This window comes from Trachinotus anak, unplaced genomic scaffold (genome assembly GCF_046630095.1).
Source record: "Trachinotus anak isolate AG129_WGS33_773 ecotype Australia unplaced genomic scaffold, CSIRO_AGI_Tana_v1 ptg000001l, whole genome shotgun sequence".
Lineage (NCBI taxonomy): Eukaryota > Metazoa > Chordata > Actinopteri > Carangiformes > Carangidae > Trachinotus > Trachinotus anak.
The window spans coordinates 18,144,089-18,163,436 of record NW_027273852.1 but is presented as its reverse complement, the minus strand read 5'-3'; the positions used below and the strand labels follow the sequence as shown (position 1 = coordinate 18,163,436).

The 19,348-nt window shown below is 39.7% G+C and overlaps 1 long non-coding RNA gene across 1 annotated transcript in view; it reads right to left on the bottom strand.

The window, feature by feature from the left end:
* Positions 1 to 2,031: 2,031 nt before the first annotated feature.
* Positions 2,032 to 19,348, bottom strand: part of LOC139623589 (uncharacterized) — a 39,648-nt gene continuing 22,331 nt past the window's right edge. Inside the window, exons 2-3 of the long non-coding RNA XR_011691556.1 lie at positions 6,730 to 6,881; positions 2,032 to 6,132 (exon numbers count right to left, since the gene is read on the bottom strand). This is a non-coding gene — a long non-coding RNA (uncharacterized lncRNA). The remainder of the gene's footprint in view (positions 6,133 to 6,729; positions 6,882 to 19,348) is intronic.

Below are 19,348 nucleotides of genomic sequence, written 5' to 3'. Positions count from 1 at the left end.
GCTCAGTTTATTTCTCATAAAAGAGCAGTTAACACCACAAATTTATTGAATCATTTCACTATTATCAACAGTAATTCACTGTGAGTTCAACATTAAAATATAACATGTGTGTGCTAAGAGGAAAATTCATGGGGAGAAGGACTCAGCAACTTTAGGGAGAGGACCCTATTAACCAGCATAAATGAACAGATTGATGTATGTATTCTGAAAGCAAGATAAAGGTTTTTAGACGTATTCATGTAGACATTTGTGGACAGATTCTGACTGAAGCACCTGTGGCCTCAATCAACAAATGTGGGGCAACTGCTTCTAGTTGGATGCTACCAATTGTCTTAAGTATTTGGAGAGTTAGAAAGTGTGTTTTTGTAGTTGTTTTTACTTTTATTTTGGGGTTTTGTTGGTTAGCTATTTAATTCATTGTTGAGTTCTAGAAGAAATGTGATCAGGGGTTGTAATAATAAAGTTAGGGTGTTCTTGAAATGTCCATTCATGTGTACCTAATAATCTCCCCTGTGGCTACAACTAATGGTACATTCCCAATGGTGTTTAAGATCAGGGTTTAGACAATGGCAATAGTTTGACTGTGAGCAGGCAACATGGTAACATTTATTATTGAGTTCTCTTTTTATACTTTTTTTTTCAGTAAACAACCACACTACAAAACAATGGTATGACATTGTCTCTTTCCTCCCATATGTCACGTCCAAAAAACAAAAGGTAGTAAGGTGAAACAGAAAAAGTAGGGGGAGCATGACTGAGCTTCTTCCATTTTAAATCATCAAATTTAAAGCAACAATCCTCTTTCACAAAATATCGTTTCAGGCCCTGCCTTTCTCAGTGGTTGTTTCCATCATATTATTTCCATAACACATTATTCAAGATAATTCTTTTTCTCTAAAACGAGGAAGACAAATAGAGAAACCAGCCTTAAGTCTGCTTCAGTGGTTTCAGTGTGTCAATGAATCAAATCCACCTGATGCTGCTTTTTTCACCACTTTCCCTGTGCCACTTTAATGCCCAGTGACTGCAGGGAACAGATGACATGAGGCAGTGCATTGAAGTGGACAGCTACTGGAGACTTGTGGTCACGGTTTCTGAGACGTTTTACAGCTTATGTTTACCAACTCTCATTTTAAGTTCACTTTGTTTCATGACTCCTATTAATCTTTGTTTCTGTCTGGCACCAGCCTAAAGGGCTTCATGAGGTTTAATATAAAGACAGTCAGAGTCTGTTCTCTGAGTCATTTTGCATGGTGAAGCAGACTGCCAGGAGTGGCTGCGTTGGTGTGCAAGCTGTCAAAATGCCTCACAAACTGACATCTGGGTATCTGAGAAAGTGTGGATGTGGTGTGAAAGTGTTGTGAACGTGAGAGATCTCAGTGTGCTGACAGCATCACCAGAGATCCATCTGTGGCCTCATTCAGTCCTCTGCCAGGAGAGCATCAGCCCTGTCAAAGTGACTGCTGTTCAGAAGTTCAGATTGCGTCTAAATCCAGTGAACACAGTCAACTGTTCACACCTGACATGAGAGCACTTCTCAAAAAAAAACTCATGAGGCCACTTGTAATCAGATTCCATTTTCTCACATTTGATTTTAGGATATGTGAGGATGAGATGTGATCTCTGTGAACTAGAAAAAATTCAAATGAATAACACATCATATCTATCATCAGTTGGTGAAACGTAATAACTGTCTTCCTTTATGTCAATGCAAATATTCCAAATATTCAATATTATGTGATATACATTTGTTTAAGAAAAAGATACGACACCATCAGCATAATACTCAGGCGTATGTGTTCACAGATTGAAGTTCATATAAAAACTTCAACAATAAATTAGAGCTGAAAAATAATGGTTGATCTCTTGTATAAATGATACAGGCTAAAATCAGCAGGTTATGTGAACAAAGGCCTTTCAGAAAGAACATAAGAGAATATAAGAAACAGTCCAAGTGCCTTTTTTAATGTAAAATCAGGTTAGTGTGGGAACAAGCAATGGTGTCACAAAGTGTACAGGTATGCATATCTGCTTTCTCATGAACTGTTCGTGTTTAATAAGATGCACTGTTGTACCTTACAGTAAAGTACACAACAATATGTATTTGTTTACAAATTCTAAATCGAACACATTATTAAGGTATTTCAAAATGTCATATTTAAGATTAACATGTAAAAAAGAAAAAGTTAGTTCTACAGAGGTGAATAACATTGCAACAGTTCTTCCACAGCAAAATGGGAAAAGCATTTCTCCCTGGAGCTGGGTTTGTGCACAGGGGCATCGTCATGTTGAAACAGGAAAGGACCAAACCCAGACTGGTGCCACAAGGTTGGAAGAACACTGGTGTCAAATATGGTTTCCCTTAATTGGGACTCAGAGGCCCAAGCATGAAAAGTAGCATACAATATTATATGTACAACAAAATTATAAGCCAGCCAGCAATTACGTTGCCACCACAATGTAATTGGGGAAATAGTTTAATAGTATATGAGTGTTATTTCTGGGAGCCAGATTTAGAGAATGTGTATATGGCTGGCATAATGTTTTTTTTTTTTACCTCAATCAGAAACATTTGGTGTAGCACATTAGTACAAACAGTTTGAGCGTTAAGCACCCAAAGGTCAGCATCATGTCTATGCTAACTACTCTCAGTAACACTAACAATCACTTTATTTGTGATAAAGTCAACTTAAATCAGTCTTTGAAATTCTGCAGATATAGTGCAATGAGGAATTTCTTTTCCACACTGTCACTAAACAAAGGTAATAATCGACTCCCATCATTCAGGTTCCGTCACAGACAAATGTGCAAATCGATTTTACAGCTAAGTATTCATGACATGTGCAATTCTACTGCAATAACATGCACTTGTGTTTCACACACACATGCACACGTCTGTGGGTACGGGCTTCAAAAAGTGTGTGTGCATTTCTGCTGATATAAATCATTTCAGCACAGCTGCAGTCTGCTGCTCTATCTATCCTCGGATAAGCCTTCTCAAATCTCACTCCAACCATCATGTGGCCCTGCAGCACTCACAGCCTGGCTGCCTCTCAAGCCTCTAACATTTGTGTGCAAGTGTGTGTGTGTGTTTGTGTGTGTGTGTGTGTGTGACAGCACGTGTTTACCCCTGTGTTTAAGAGACTGTAAAAGTGTACAGAATGCTTTAGAGCAAATGTGGGTTTGAGAGAAGTGTTCAGTGTTAGTGTGAGTGTGTGTGTAATTATGAGTGTAACTAGTGCTGACTAATCCCTGCAAGCTGAAAAAGAATCATCAGCATCAGCAGACACTTTTTTTCATATTTATGATATTTTTAATATCTAATCTCTCTAGTCATAACTGGATTCATCAGTTGATCATAATAACTTTGTTATCTCTGAGATCTGATCCCTTGCTGGGATCTGGAACATAAAAACATCACTACAAAGTTCAGCAGAGCAAAAAAGGCGAGCAGCCAGACAATCAGAAAGGTTGTAAAAAAGGCAACAGTTCAGTCAGATTGTTGCATCTAAACCTCTTTGTTTGGAGGTTAAAAAAAAAAAAAAAAAAAAAAAAAAAAAAAAAAAGAAGAAACAATCTAAGCAACTAAAACAGACCTTCAGACTGTAGAGGATGGAAAAGTGAAGGAGGGAGGAGAGAGGGAAGGAAAGTAAGGAAAGAACTAGATGGTAGAGAACTGGTGAGAAATGATATCTGAAGAAAGGGAGTGGTGAGAGAAGACCTGTGTGTGTGTGTGTGTGTGTGTGTGTGTGTGTGTGTGTGTGTCAGGGGTGCACACAGGCCACAGAGGCAGATGGAGTTTGGATTTAGGCTGCTATGAACAGACCCGTCACATTTCATTCTTCACTACTGCTGAGTGACTCTGCTGAGTGTGCTGACACACACACACACACACACACACACACACACACACACACACACACACAACTCATGCATTCACACACAATAAACTTATCTTGCATGTTTAAAGACTTCTGCAAGTAAACATCCAAACTAAATGAAACACACAACACGGCACAAGAAACCAAAGTGTTAGTTTTTTGTATCTTTTTTGGTCACTTGAGGACAGGATGGTAATTTCATATTCAACATTTAAGGTGGTGAGATGAGGAATGATGTATCTGGTTGGGCTAAAGTAAGTGAAACGCATACACACATACATGACATTTACAGAAGAAAAAAAAATTGGAGACTTTTGACTGTTGAAATTGTGACTGATAATTAATAAAACTTAATTATGAAAATAAAAATCATAATTAGATGTAGTATCTCCTGACAAGATATGGATGTCATGAGAGTTTTTGTATTTAAGGGTTTTATAATGACTATAAGATACTGTATCTCTGACAAGATCTTGTCTCCTAATTATGAGATGTCAAAATGAAGTCAATTACATTAACACATCTCCCTTCTTCGTCTTTGGTCTAAATACACAAACAAAGCATAATGAAAAATATAGCTCCTTTAAACCTGCTTCACCTGACAAATGTTTTCTCTTTGCTTTTTCCTCCAACTGTGACTGAAAGTCACTGAGAGCAATGCTGCAGCATGAATCAGTCAACATTGTTGGGTACATGCAGAACACACACACACACACACGCATGCACACAAACACACACCAATAAACACAGAGCAAGCTACCATATGCTTCTAGTTGAGGCAGCCTGGGTGAGAGCGAGTGGTTTTTGGATGAAGGCCTTTTGCACGCGCAATATAGCTCAATGAGGATACATTAGCCGTTACCTTCCCAGCAGAGAGTCCCTAACGAGCTGGGGAGAGCTCAGCACCTCTCTCACACACACACACACAATGTACGTGTGCAGTGACACACACACAAACACACACACACACACACACACACACACACACACACACACACACACACACACACAGAAGGTATCCACACGCATTTAGGAATGTATGTGCACCAAGATACACACATTCACATTGCTTTACTCCTGTGGGTTTTGTGAGGCAGAGTGGAAACATGCTAGAGGCAGGGAAACAGATTCCAACTGCTTTCTTTTGCTAAAATATATTGATGTAATTCTCTATAATCTAATAATCTAATCAACAGCAAGGGGTCCAGTATAACTAGGCTCTAATAACACCAGTAACTCAGTGAAGGGGAATACCAGGCACATAATAAAATACGGCCTGCACTGTAACATTAGGCCTCATGAAGCAATATGGTGGTTTGAAGGACATAGTCTAGGCCTGTCTAAGTTTGATGACTCTACGGTGCATTTGAAAAAAGGTTCCTGAGCAATTTAGTAAAGCACTTCGATACAGCTGGTTGACTGCATGAGAGATTAAACAAGGAGTGGCCAAAATCCATCCAGCAGAGGAAAAGATATTCTGACTTTAGACTTCTCTCCCTGATATAGTTCAAACTCCAAAAACACTGTATTCTACACTTCCCACAATGCAACTTCAATAGCATCTTTCATTGTACCTTCCATGGCTAGTCAATACCCACATACAATACCCAACTCCAAGCACCCAGGATTTCTGTCAAACTTTGTGATCTTCTTGCCTAAACGGAGAAAACCATGATGACGTCATCAGACTTTTAAAAGCTCCTCCAGATCTACAGAAGGCAGTTTCACTGGCATAGTTTGCTGACATCTTTGTAGTTCTTGTTTTGTTGTAATGGATATACCTTGATTTATTTATCTCACTGTTAAAAGTGTAGACTCATTTGAAAAGTTTACCACTGACCTATGGTGCATTAAAAGTGCAGTTTCTGCAGACATGAGAGTTATGATGTTAAAAATGAAGCAGCCTTGTAGAAATACACAATAAGTATGGATGGACATTGTGAAAACAATACAATAAAGCCACATTTAATACAAATAGAACTTCTTCCTATTGAAATAGTCCATTAATACCCTGTATGAAATTGAGTTTTTCAAAAGTAATTTTCCAATGGACTGATCAGCATCAGCCAAATTCCTTTCACCTCAGGGAAAACTGAGAAAACAGGTTTTATTGTAATTTGGGTGAACCCACCCTCTGACTTGCCTACTGGTACATTCTCTTCTGAGCTCTGTCATTAACACATTAGAGACCTACCGCCCTATTGCTCTTTCACATTTCTCTGCAGGTCTGGACAGCTCTACTGGACCACACCTATTCAGAATTAACACATAACAGATATACAAACACACAAATTGACATTATTACTCATTATCCTAAATATATTAAAGTCTTACACAGACATAAATACAACACAAATGAATATCGATGTTGGGAAAAGATTGCTCTATCAAGATGACTCATGTCATGGTAGTTGATCAGGGGGCTTTTAATTTCTGCCTTGACTTGGCCAAGACAGATGTCCAACTACACGACCAAACACACTTTTATGGTTGTTCATGAACTGCATGATGTGCATCAAAAGCATCACAGAGCTTATCAGAGGAATAAAACACCAGTTTACCATACTAATTTTTGACAACCCATGTCTGTCAGATTAGGCACAATTTCATAGTTTGATCACAGTAAAACATATGAAACTGGAAGGGATGTGGTTTTATTTCCCTTATCCACATTATTTCCTTTATCTGCAATAAGCTCAGTTCAAAAGATTTTGCACCCAAGGGGCTCACTATGAAAGATTTTTGTCCTCTTCTTTGGTCTCATAAAATGACATCACACAACACAAAATACATGTAAGAGGCAGAGAATGCCACTGATCAGCACAAAGTCACAAGACTTATCACTCACATTTAAACGCTGCGAGCTGTGAGGCTATTTTGTTCCTTCCCACAGGTGTTAGGAGTTAATGCCGCCAGTCATGTGACAGCCGCTCGGGCTTTGGTCCCTCAGGATGCCGCGGAGGCTTCAGGGCCATGACCAACCAGCCCTGCTGCCTTCATCTGGGTTAGGAATAACGGTGTTAACAGCTTCTCACACAGTACAGACATACAGCAGCACTGGCTGCACACAACAAGGGAGACCGTGAAGCTGGAGGAATTTAAACAAATATACTTGAAACATACTGTGACTTATGTGGTATCGCTCAATGAATATGTAGAAAGTGAGGACTGAAACCAGTTACTATTTTTTTTACCTGATATAATGATGGTTTGTTTTTCATCTCAAAAGAAAAAAGAATGTGTGGAGCGATCAGATTTTAGTAGTGATGCAGATCCACAGTCGTATAGCTATTGTCTTTGAGCTCTAATAACACATCACAAAATTAAACATAAAGAGAATTTCCTTTTGTTCTTTTTGCTTTTAGAAAAGTAAGATGAAGGTGACCATAGTGCATCCATCCAATGTTAAAAACCTGCAGAGACATGACAAAGATGCAAAGAAAGAGTTATAGAGAAGTGAAATGACATGTGGCACAATATTTCTTCTCAAATATAACTGAGAATCCTGTCAACAATGTTAAAGGGTCAGTTCACCCAAATCATAAACATTTCAAGAGCCCTACAGTGACCTGCAGGTGGATTTGCATTGTTCAGTAGGAAGTAGGAACTACAATAAAACTGACTGCAGTCAGTGTAGTCATAGCCAGGTCAGCAGAGGGGTAAAACTTCCCAGTCCTGGAACAGGCACACAGCACACTCTCATATGCACCCCGACTAACAGTAACACACAGAGGGCCGGTAAAGAGACTGACAGGGCCAGTAAAAACTTCACGGCCCACCTATGCCCACTCCAACACTGGACTGAATGGACAGGATAAATAAAAGTACAATGGGAGAGAACAATGGGGTGAGCATGCTGCAGCATCAATTTGGCAAAAATGATGCTACTTCAAAGGAAGCTTGATATCCAACAAATGCCTTTTAGTATATTGTTAAATGTTAAAAATATTGACATCTGGAAGTGAATCAAAATACATTAAAAAAATCTCAATGCCAAGAAATCGTGTGAGGCTGAAAATCCGCTCCTAATAAACTCTGATTTGAATTCTTATTTTATATTTATAGTTTTGCACAAGTTATGGATGCTACCTGTCAAACTGAATAAGAAGCCTGGACAAATTTGGGGGATATCTGCAAAGAAGGTTCAGTCTGTCAGTTCTAACTGCTGTTGTTGTGCTCTTTGTGGTTATCACTGTGCAGTATGAGAATAAATGACACACACACACAAATAGTAACAAACTCATTTTGTTTGCACCAGCAAACAATATTCTGTAGTGTATATTGGTGTGGGTTTGGGCATGCATTAAGGCACACATACATATTTACACACTAAAGAGGAACTCTCCAGAGAAACAGAATTAGTAATGCATTCATGCATACGTAGACACACAGACACACTCTTGCATGCAGCATTTGAACTTGTGCCAAGGTATCCAGTTCATCATTGGTGAATCCCTTCTCTGTTGGTGGTTATAATGGTGTTTCCAGGCTAAATTAAATACCATGTCCTCAGCAGAGAGACAGAAAAAGTGGATAAGGACAAAACAAGAGAAGAAAAGGACAAAAGGGAGAAAAAGCTAATATAACAAGACAATATGAGATAGAGTGAAATAAAAAGAAGTAATAACAGAGGTGAAAAAGACATGGAGACCAAGATAAGAGAGAAATACTGCCGGAGAGCAACCTGGAAAGACAAGGATGTTGAACAAATCCCAACTTTCCTCCTGTGCTCAGGCCAGGAGGACGATGGATTTTAAGTTTAACAGCTGGAAGACATGGAGGTGTCTCTGCAGACAGACCGAGGCCTATAAAGGAGCACTGAGGCTGGGCAGGATCCTCAGACCCCAGCCAGAACACACACACACACAGAGGACATCTGGATATACACACACTTCACAGCAGTGATCATCATTATAAATTGACATTCTGAGCCAGCAGCACATAGAGGAATAAATAATTTAGGCAGTAAAATGGCTGGACGACATGGATACAAAAACAATGTGACATTGCGAGCAAAAACACAACAGCACTTTATTTATTTGGTAAGATTTCTTTACACTGATTTCAGAGAAGACAGCTGCTCCACCCTTCAGGTGAGCATTTGCTGTGAATCCTTTAATCCTGTAACACAGCAGTATAAATGTATAACTCCTGAGTGGCTCTCATTTTAAGAATTGTGCAAGCATGAGACAAAGCTCCCAGTGCAACCCTGGTGTGCTGAGGCCTTGAGATCAGGCCAAGCATTACCGAAATGTTGTCCATCATATGGCATGTTAAGGGATAAACAAGTCCTGCTTCGTAACCAAGGAACCACTACAGTCTCACAACAGGCACAGAACAGGAGACAAACTGAGAGACGGTCCCCATTCAACATGAATGACACAATATTTAAATAAAGTTTATTCAATTACACATTTGCTGTTTACTGTAATGGATCAGTGCTACAGTGAACTGGGTATATTTCATCCAGGAACCTTCAGACATCTATTCTAATTTAGCCATTATGCATACATATGCATTATTACTGATATTCATCTTTTATTTAAATATTAGGCTAATCAATAATCATTATTAGGAGTGATACCAAGAGTAATATATGTATTGCATAGTGTATGCATTCAGTATTATATACCATTGTATCAGTAGTAGTATTATTCGTTATTAGTTTCAATGGAGTTTCAGTCGCCCAAAGTCTACACAGAATTTAACTGTAATGACTATTTCTACTCTAACAAGAATGCAGTTTTGAAGTAAAACAACTGGTGTTAACTGAAAAATAAACCATTATCACTAATAGATTTCATTGATTGACTGACTTAAATCACCTTTCAAAAATCTAAAATGTACTGGTCAAGCCCTAGGCAGGGAGGAGGCAGGACTGTCTTTGAAGAGAGAAATAAAATTAGATGGGGTGAACAGGAGTTAACCGGACCAAGACATTTATGAGTTGGCTGACTTTGCCTTCACAGCAGCCCTAAACCTCTGTATGAATAAAGCTAGAGTATGGAGTGTAGCTCAAATTATCAGAATCGAATTCCATGGCTGTAAGATGCGTGAGAGTAAAAATGATCCAACCAGCAGAGGGATAACAAGAGATGGGAACATTATGTGCTTGTTCATTGTAACTACAAGGTGGTGAAAATGTTCATCAACCCTAAATAACGGCTGTCGAGGTATTGTGTATATGTGGCTACTGGTTCAAAACCATTAACACATGCTGCAGAAGGCAGCACCACAAGGATCGCACCTGTCCGACACAGGAAGGCAGAGCAGAGCTGCATTTATAATTAAAGTTTATTTTATGTTCATGCTTCATTATGGAATCTCCTTCTTTTTTTGAAAAAAAGTTGTCACATGCCTGAACATAAGAGATGCCTGCTGTCAACAAATACCACAGAATGTGTGCATATTGCAATTGTTATTTTAAAATAAACCCTAATGCTTATAATTATGAAACATATTAAGCTACATACACAGATATAAACACAAAAATTAGGAACTATTTTTGCTAAAGAATGAAGCACATGTGCACTGCAGATTCTGACTAAAACCATCAATGCCGCATATCTAAACATGACACTTTGGACAAATAACCTCAGTTCTGCTGCAGGGATGCATGTACTGTGTGAGCCACCAGGGGGGATGTGTGAGTCTTCTTCTGCCATCTTTGCAGCCTGCAGGAGCCTCAGATGCATTCAACTCAGGTTGAGGGAGCATGCCATGAAGTGTGTCCTGTTAAAGGTTTGGGGCAGGACTGAGAAACTACAAATGCTGTCTTGTTTTCAGACAGGAGGCCACACAGCTCCCAATGTTCCCAGGCCTGGGTACACTGGTCAGGGTTTCCACCTCTGCTGGTAATAGCAATCTCAGCTAATTAACCACAGGCATTTAATTTGAGCCAGAAGAGACCTGAGCCTCACTACCAAATGTCCCTGGAGGAAACAGGGATGAGGGAAAAGGCAGAAGGACCAATAAAAATGGGCAGGATTTAGGTTCGGGGGGCCAGGGCAGAGGTTTGGGTCTGAGCACCTGTCACACACAGCCTGGGAGCAATGAATGCTATTGATGAGCGGGGGAAGGTCAGCCCCAACTTCACTGGGGCCTCCACTCAGCCTCTTTGGATCTCCGGCGCAAAGCCAGGGGGATTGTTGGACACCTGTCAATCAGGACGGGGAGGGAAACGATCTGGACTTGGCTACTGTGCCTCAGCTGTAAGGCAAGCTCATGACATTCTCACAGATCTCACAGAAACCCCTGTAACAAGATAATGATCTTACAATATCACAACGACATTGAGAAACATTTTGCACACTAGCACATTATGAAGGCTGAGATGAATAACATACTCCACAGCAGTAAACAGACTTTTGACTGTTTGTGTGGCTTTTTTGGGGAAACTGAGCCGTCCAACCTTGTTATAGCCATTGACATGCAGCTTTTTGTCGTCCTTACCTGAGGTGCACAGGCAGCAGTCAACACTTCTGAATTCATCACTGCCCACAGTGCATGATTGTTAGGCGATTTAATACTGAATTTATCTCCTGCATTTTATTAAACCACTATAGCAAGCAGAGCAAGCATAATCAAAGTGGTGCCTCACAGTTTTTTATTTTGCACAATTAGACTTTTTATAGGAAGTGTGGGTGTGTACTGATTGTGTACTGATTGTGCTCGACTGACATCTCTTGGACTGTTCTGTTAGTTTTGTTGCACCTGTTAGGTTGGGAGAATGTACACCTATATTGTCATCGAACTGCCTCATGAAGCTTGGTGACTATATTTATATTCAGCATAACTCCACCCACAGTCTATCTGATCTGAAATCAAGTCTGTCAGAATTAAACACCTGTGTGGGTGTGCAGCATCTGTAATAGTAACATGTTGTTTTCTTTCACTGCCTTGTAAAAGAAAAAGTTGAATTTCTGCCCTGAGTGTAAAAGAGATCTTCATCTCTTTCACATGAAATTTCCCTATGCACCTGTTTACCATGTGCATTAGATACGCTCATCTTGATAATAAAGTTCAACATTTATTAAAGAAAAAGTTCAATACTATTGTACCAAATGTAATTATGGCAGGATGGACCTTCATGAGGGTCCAATTTCAGTTGTGAACCCCCTAGTGATTCCCCTTTAGGAATGTACACCGTGCAAATTTTGACACATGGCCCATAATACCTCAGTTATACTTGCTTGTGGACATGCACACGGACAGCCGCAGACACCACGGACATGTAATTGTTTTAATTTATGCTTTACATGAAGTATGCATTCCATACTTGCACAGCAGAATTGGCACAGAAACTAAATGGTCTGTGCTAGGAATAAGTGTTTCATCATTATTTTATATGGTAGGAAACAACTTGCACAATAATGGTTATTTAGTTAGAAAATTTGCATTTAATCTCATTACAGAACCACAAACCAAGTGCTGCACTTTTGGGTCTGCAGCCCCAGGGCAGTTGTTCGCTTTTATCTCTGCTGCAGCTCTGGAATAAAATATGTGATTTGAAACAGACACAATGACATCAACTGGTCTGAAAGTTCATGTCTAAACAAACTGGAGTTGCACAAGCCTACAATAATTATCCGAGACCTTCAGTTGATGGTGTTCAATTGTTCTTCAATTTCTTTGTATATGTTAAGATATATCTCTGGTAACAACAATATGCAATAGTCTGAGTGTGTGTGCACAGGTGTTAGTATATGTGTGATATAATAGTGGTTGCTGATCTGACCATTTTCACACTGGGGAGGTCTCAGAGTTCTTCTCCTGCTGCTAGCTAAGCTCCCCCTAGGAAATAGCATTAGTTCAGGGAAAAGATGGGACGTCCCGTGAAACCCATGGTGATCCCATCTGGGACTGACCCCTGACCTCTTGTCTGAGAGGACTGGGGAGGCAATGGGATTTTATTTAGATGGGATAAGAGAGAGAGGAGGACACCAAGATGATTGAATTTTGTTTTTCGGTTCAAGGAAGGGGTTTGAGGATTTGCAAGAAATCAAAAGCCCCTCCCCTCTCTTCTCTTCTTCCCTCTGTCATCCACAGGACCTTGCAGCTGTCCCTTTTTCCCTCTAATTTTTCTCTGTCAGATTTCAGCCTATAATTAGCAGAAAGACCTCAGTGACTCTCTGCACACATGTGAGTGTGTGCCTGGGCAGCCCAGAACTAATGGTCTAAATCCACCTCCTATACACACTGCCCTCCTCCCCGCCAAGCCTCCAGATTGCAAGAGTGACAGGTTCACATGTAGAGACTTCAAGCTGAACTTCATTCTCACTGGCCATGCAGCCTTACACGGTAACCCCACAGAGATCTCCTCCACAGTGCCAGTGGGCATCTTTAAGCCCCCACAGAGTCCTTCCCCCAGCTCAGCATTCCTGGCATGGCATAGAACCCCCACCTGCTGCCCGCGTCGCATTTAAAGACCAGTTTTATAGAACCGGCTACGATTCAGGGTCTGTGAAGTTACAAAGGGAAAGCAGAGGCCGCCATGCGCACCAGCCGTGCCGACAGTGGGAACAGTGTTGCAGGAAACGCTGAGAACTTTTCCATGACATCCCTCCTGAGGCCATATGTGTCAAGTCGTGATTGTATAATCAAAGAGCAAGGTCGTGTTGTTACAGGTCAGCAGTCCATAACGAGCTGAGTTCTGCATCCTGCTGGTGTGACTAAACAGTGCAGTCGTTCCATAGGCCTTCTCAGAAATCCATCAACGTCACTGTGATTTAGCCACCTGTCACTATTCTGACTCCTTAAGCCAGGGTACACATCAAGACAAAAAAAAAAAAAAAAAAAAAAAAAAATCAAGCATGGGACATCATCCCTGCTGCAACTGACGTAGCTTAATTTAAGTTCATTAGTCACTGTGAACTACCTCCAAATTGCTGGTCACTATCTTTTATTGCAAGGTATCATTTATTACAACAAGATAATTCAAGGATGAGTTACAACTTCATCATTCTTACTGATGAATTCCCACTTTAGCATGTCTAATCAGCCACGGAACTGAAACACTTGTGAGATATGCAGGGACTTTAACCGGTAAATCATGATATTTTATAAATTAATGACTTTTTGTTGTAAAATCGAAGTAACTGGTATTTAGTAACTGGTAATTTAGCTGTTAAAATGCACTGCATTTCCCTCTGAAGTGTGGAAAAGTATAAAGTAGAAGAAATTGTAAATATTCAAGTTCAAGTACCAAAAAATTATTGTACTTAAGTACAGCTCATTAAATGTACTTAGTCGCTTTCCACCACAGAATACTAAAAAAAAAAAAATGGAGTTGAATGAAGTTTAAAAAATTGCCTGTTTTGTCATTAAATACATGTTTAACCAATATTTAGTTACATATAGTTTGGTATCATACATCGTATTTCATAGATTTTCTGTATGACATATGATTGCTGTTCTTTTTTTTTGTTTTTTTGTTTTTTTGTTTTTCTGTAAAGTAACCAGTAGAACTGTCAGATCAATATTTGCTTCAGAAATGTGAGGGAGAGGTAAACAGTGGCATTAATATAAATACTCCTTTAAGTAAAGGAATAAAAGGAATATATTACAAATATAAGTACTAGACTTACTTTGTACCACAGCAAATTGAACTGTTTGTGTCATTCATGTAATAATTAATCCAATATTATCATCACAACTAAAAACAAGTGCTTTGTGCTGCGAAATGTTTCAAATAAAAATAGTAACTGCTCCTCCCTTGCCAATAAACACATACTATGGGAGTGCAGTATATTTTTAATAGAAGGGAAAAGAAGGTCAGTGCAATAGCGCAACAGCTTGAAATCCAAGCATAACTATTTCCAGTGTAATACCGAAGCGTAAGTCAGCGTGCAAAATGAGACAAATGCCACCCCACATTTCGGACGCGGCAATATTTCCGAGGAAACACGACACTCATCCTAGAGTAAACCGTGTCGTTAAAGGTATTACAAAGTCATTCTTTTCCTCCTTTTTCTCACACATCATTTGGGCATTACTCTAGTTTACGGAGGCTTTCTGCGGTTATGGTGGATTTGTGTGGTTTATCAAGTTTTCCTGGCTTTTCTCCCTTAAACCCACAACACTAAATCACACATTTGTCTAAACAGATGTGGTTTTTACCCACCATGACGTACAGTTTGTACAGAGCACCTTTTCACTGTTTGTTACACGCAAGTTTTGATCAATTCAGAACTGTGGCACTATTCATCAGCACCCATGGGAAGTGCATAACTATAATCTGTCCTTAAACGCTAAACCAAAGCTATTATTCATTCAGAACCTCTGACATGTTGCTAACCTTCGGTCTTAAGATAAGATTCGGTCTTCGATCTGATTCATAAGCATGTTTTAATGACAGCAGAGGCATCTAAAGTTAACAGAGGAAAGCTGTAAACAGATAAACACTGCTGACCTGATGAGGTAGTGAAAACACTGTGGGAATGGAAAAGAACTGAAATGAGGGTAGCAAGACGAATGGGGGACAAAACAAAACAATAAAAACATTAAGTCGCTCTGTTTGATTGACAAGTTCATGTGGGGAGATCTTTACCGTAGCAACATAACTTTGGTTGCTAGGAATAACATAAGCAGATGGATGGAGTGTCTGATTTTCCTCACTGACCGACAGTACGAGACGGCATCTGCTAGTGTGTTTGTTTGTGTGCACTTACATCTGAGTTTTTATGTGTGTATGTGTGTTTCTATCTATATGAGTGTGTGTAAGTGTGGGGATCTTGATTCCCCATGCCCACAGTTTTGGCACAGGGAAAAAGTATTAGATTCAGGGGACAAATAATTAACTGACATCAGCTGGTGAGGTCCGGCAAAAGGTTGCAGCTACAAATATAGCCGCTTTTTTTCCCAATAAATCGCTGCCAGTGTCGGCAGAGGCCTCTGGATTGACAGAAAACACTGCTTGGCATTCGCTGCTGCCCTGATTAATGTGACAGAGAGGTCTTTCAAGTGTGTGCAGAAATAGAACATCAAACGGTTCGAACAGCAACAAAACAACGTCATCTCGGCCAGCCGGCCTGCCTGACAGAACAGGAGAATTTGTCTGGTGACCTGCCCCGCTGGAGGACACAAGGAATCCCACAACACCCTGGATTTACTTGACTTCCAAATCTGAAAGTTTGAAGTTTGAACAATACTGTCTTTTTGATTAAATAACAGATACTGACTGGTCCAACTGAAAGTAATTTCAGCCTGATCTTGGTCAGCTTACACACATAAAGATAAAAGGATTTTTCTTTAAATTGTATTACAATATCTGGGAACACTCACAGCACTAATACAGAAATAATCTTATAAATCCAGTTTCAGTTGAGAGTTTTAGTGTCCCATGGTACTATAAATGCTGGTTTTCCCCCCTTTTTTAAACAACTCAGTTCTTGGGGGATCCACTGAATACTTTTAGTTTTTTGCACTTTCATTTTTTTTGGCAGGAGAATAAATGTTAAACATGAGCCCAAAATATCTGAAGCTTAAGTTGAAGATGATGTTTGTGGTGTTTCTTTTTTTTTTTTTTTTTTTTTTTTTAACTACATGCAATAATGTAGAAATAGCAGGCATTACTCCAGTGAGATTTTTTACTGTGCAGAAAAAAAGATCTTTGTTCGAATTTAAAAACCTTAAAAAAAGTTATTTTTCTTATGAACTATGAAAAAATGTTGACAGTGGATTGCAGATTCTTTCAACAGGTGATAATTTCTTAAACACAGAGGTATTAAAGAAAAGCATTAGAATGATACTGTGTTAGGATATGATCAGTCAGAAAAAACTTCAGCTGCTCTGGTATTACAGGAAAGAAGAAATAAAGTTGGGTGCATACACATTTGAAGATTATCAGTAGTATAAGTGTGTGTTCATAGTAAGAGTGCTGCGAGAGTGGGCTGCAACAGTAGTGTGACCTACTGTAATACACGTGTGAAGTCTGTCAGTAAACACCTCGATGTATTAGGGTGTTGAGAGACAGTACTGAGTTGGTCTGGGCACTCAGTTATCAGTCATTGACAGGCTGATATGTGGGAGGCGGCTCAGGCACCCATGTCAGCATCACGGGAACCAGAATCACCGCAATCTGGGAAAATATTTTTTTCAATCGGTTGTATTGGCATTGAGCTGTTTATCACATCTGCGGGTTTAAGTGTTGCGGGGTCATAAAATTAGCACCTTTCTAAAAAGACGGGCGGTGATGTTTGGAGAGGAGCCGGCCAACATGATTGTGGGATATTCTGGCAGCTGCCAGGGCCATGGTTAATGATGACGCTGATGATATTTCTGCTTTTATTGACCTGTCAGTTCTTATCAGAGACTTTCTGTGTAAACAGCCGTGGAGGCATGGCAGGGTCTGATCACTGGAAAGATAAGCAGGCCTGTGGTGGTGACAGTGGCCTATCTACAGGTGTGAAGGGAACCACTGCACCTCTGCAAAGGAAAAAACTAATGCTGTAATACTGAGCTGAATTAGAACAGACTTAGATCACAGTTGGGTATTTAAGTCAACTATTGGCTTCCTCTGCTGGCTGAATGTACACAACTACTGGAATCACTACTGAATTACTCTTAGTAAGCATTTTGTAATGGTATCAACTTGAGGTCTTTTCTGTACTGTTTCAGAAATACATCCATCATTCAGGCAGTGTCTTGCCAGAGTCAGGCTTGTTTTTTTCTTTAAAAAAAAAAAAAACCCCACATGTTCTTATAATACAAAACAATCTCCCTTACAATCTATAAAATAGAATTTCTTCTCACATGCACAAATGCTGACACACACACACACAAGTTAGCTGCATACTATACACACATACACACACAGACAAGTTCACAAAAAGGTTAGCCTGTGTAAAAAAAAAAAGGTACAAATCCTGACAACTTTGCACACAAAGTAGAGCTCAATTTTAGCCTCCAAAGTAAACTATCATGCCTGGGCCAGCACTTGGCCTTCACAAAGACCCACTGTAGTTATCACCTAAAGTGTGAACGGACTGCTCTCTCTGCTTTTTTATAAACAATGTAGACGGCCAAGAAAAACATCATAATTCCATTTATTTACTTTGAAAAAAGATGTAATCTCTGGCGCTGGATATCTCTGAGTGTATCTCTGGCCAAAACAGGGTGAACTTTGGTGCTGCACATTTTTACAAACCCCCTCCCACAACCCAACTCTCTGATTCCTCAGCACTTTTATTTGACTTTCGCATTCCTATGCAGTGGCTCGCTGAGATTGAAAAGTTGGGGCAGCGGAGGTAGCCTAAAGGTTAGAGAGGCAGGCTTGTGACCAAAGGGCTGACCATTCAAATCAAGAGAAATGTTGATGGATAACAGCGGGATGGGGGAAATTAATGAACCCACAGTGGCTCAGAGGCTAACAGAGGGAGACTGTGGCTGTACTGGGCAGATCTCAGGTGTGAATGTGTATAATTGTATAAATGTGAAGACGCGAGGAGATTCAGAAGTGTAGGTGCTCCTATAGGTAACTTCAGACTCTGGCAGCCCTGAAAATCAACAGTGAAAGATATCTGTTTAATATATCTGAACTAAAATGAATGCTGTAATAACACGTCCCTAAACTAATTTTTGCTATTCTTGCTGGTTAATGATGATTGATGTCAATGAAAGCAAAGACACAGAGAAAGATCTCCTTCTTCATTCATGGCAGGAGTGACCTTGAAAGTCTTCGTTATTTATTATCTGTCTTTATCTGGTAGAGTGCTCAATGTAAAAAGCTTAAAAAGACATACAAACACATTATTTTCACAGCATCATAATCATATAGTGACACACGACTGTCCATTAAAGGGTAGATCCTGGTGTTGATGAAGGCTTCTGACTAAATAGGTGACTATAGAGACGGGTCACAATAACCAACAAACTGTCTGAGTACGGTGAAGGACCAAATAACTGAACCAAATAGCTTCAATGCACTCTGGCATAGATTCTCCAAGTCTTTGGAAGTCTACTGGAGTGATAAAAATTATCCTTACAAAGGATATTCCCTCATTTATCTAATTTATTCTTGGTGTGGAATGAACCTGGAGCAGGATCACATTTTGTCTGGCACTAATGGTCACTGAAGGTGAGGGGGAGATGGTTCTGAAGTTGTGACAAAATCCAATTTTTTCTATTTGCCTGATAGGGGGAACTCTTACAATCAGGTAGTTAGCCTAGAAGCATGCATCTCCAGTGCATCTCCACTAGGACAAATCACGCTATTCAGTTAGAGCACATTGGAAGTTCCTCTTTCTTGCAGCACTAATTTGTAATTTGAGCTGATGGAAGAGGTACATTTTTACTTAAAAAATGTGCCTTGTGCAACTTTCACATCTCTGATGAGTCACAAAAGGTCCTGAATACTGCACTTCAAAAAAACAATAATGCTCAATTAACGCTCAAAAAACATGACAAAACACAAATCTGTATCCACTTGTTTGCCACACATCAGGCACAGTCAAACAGCCTCTTGCTGA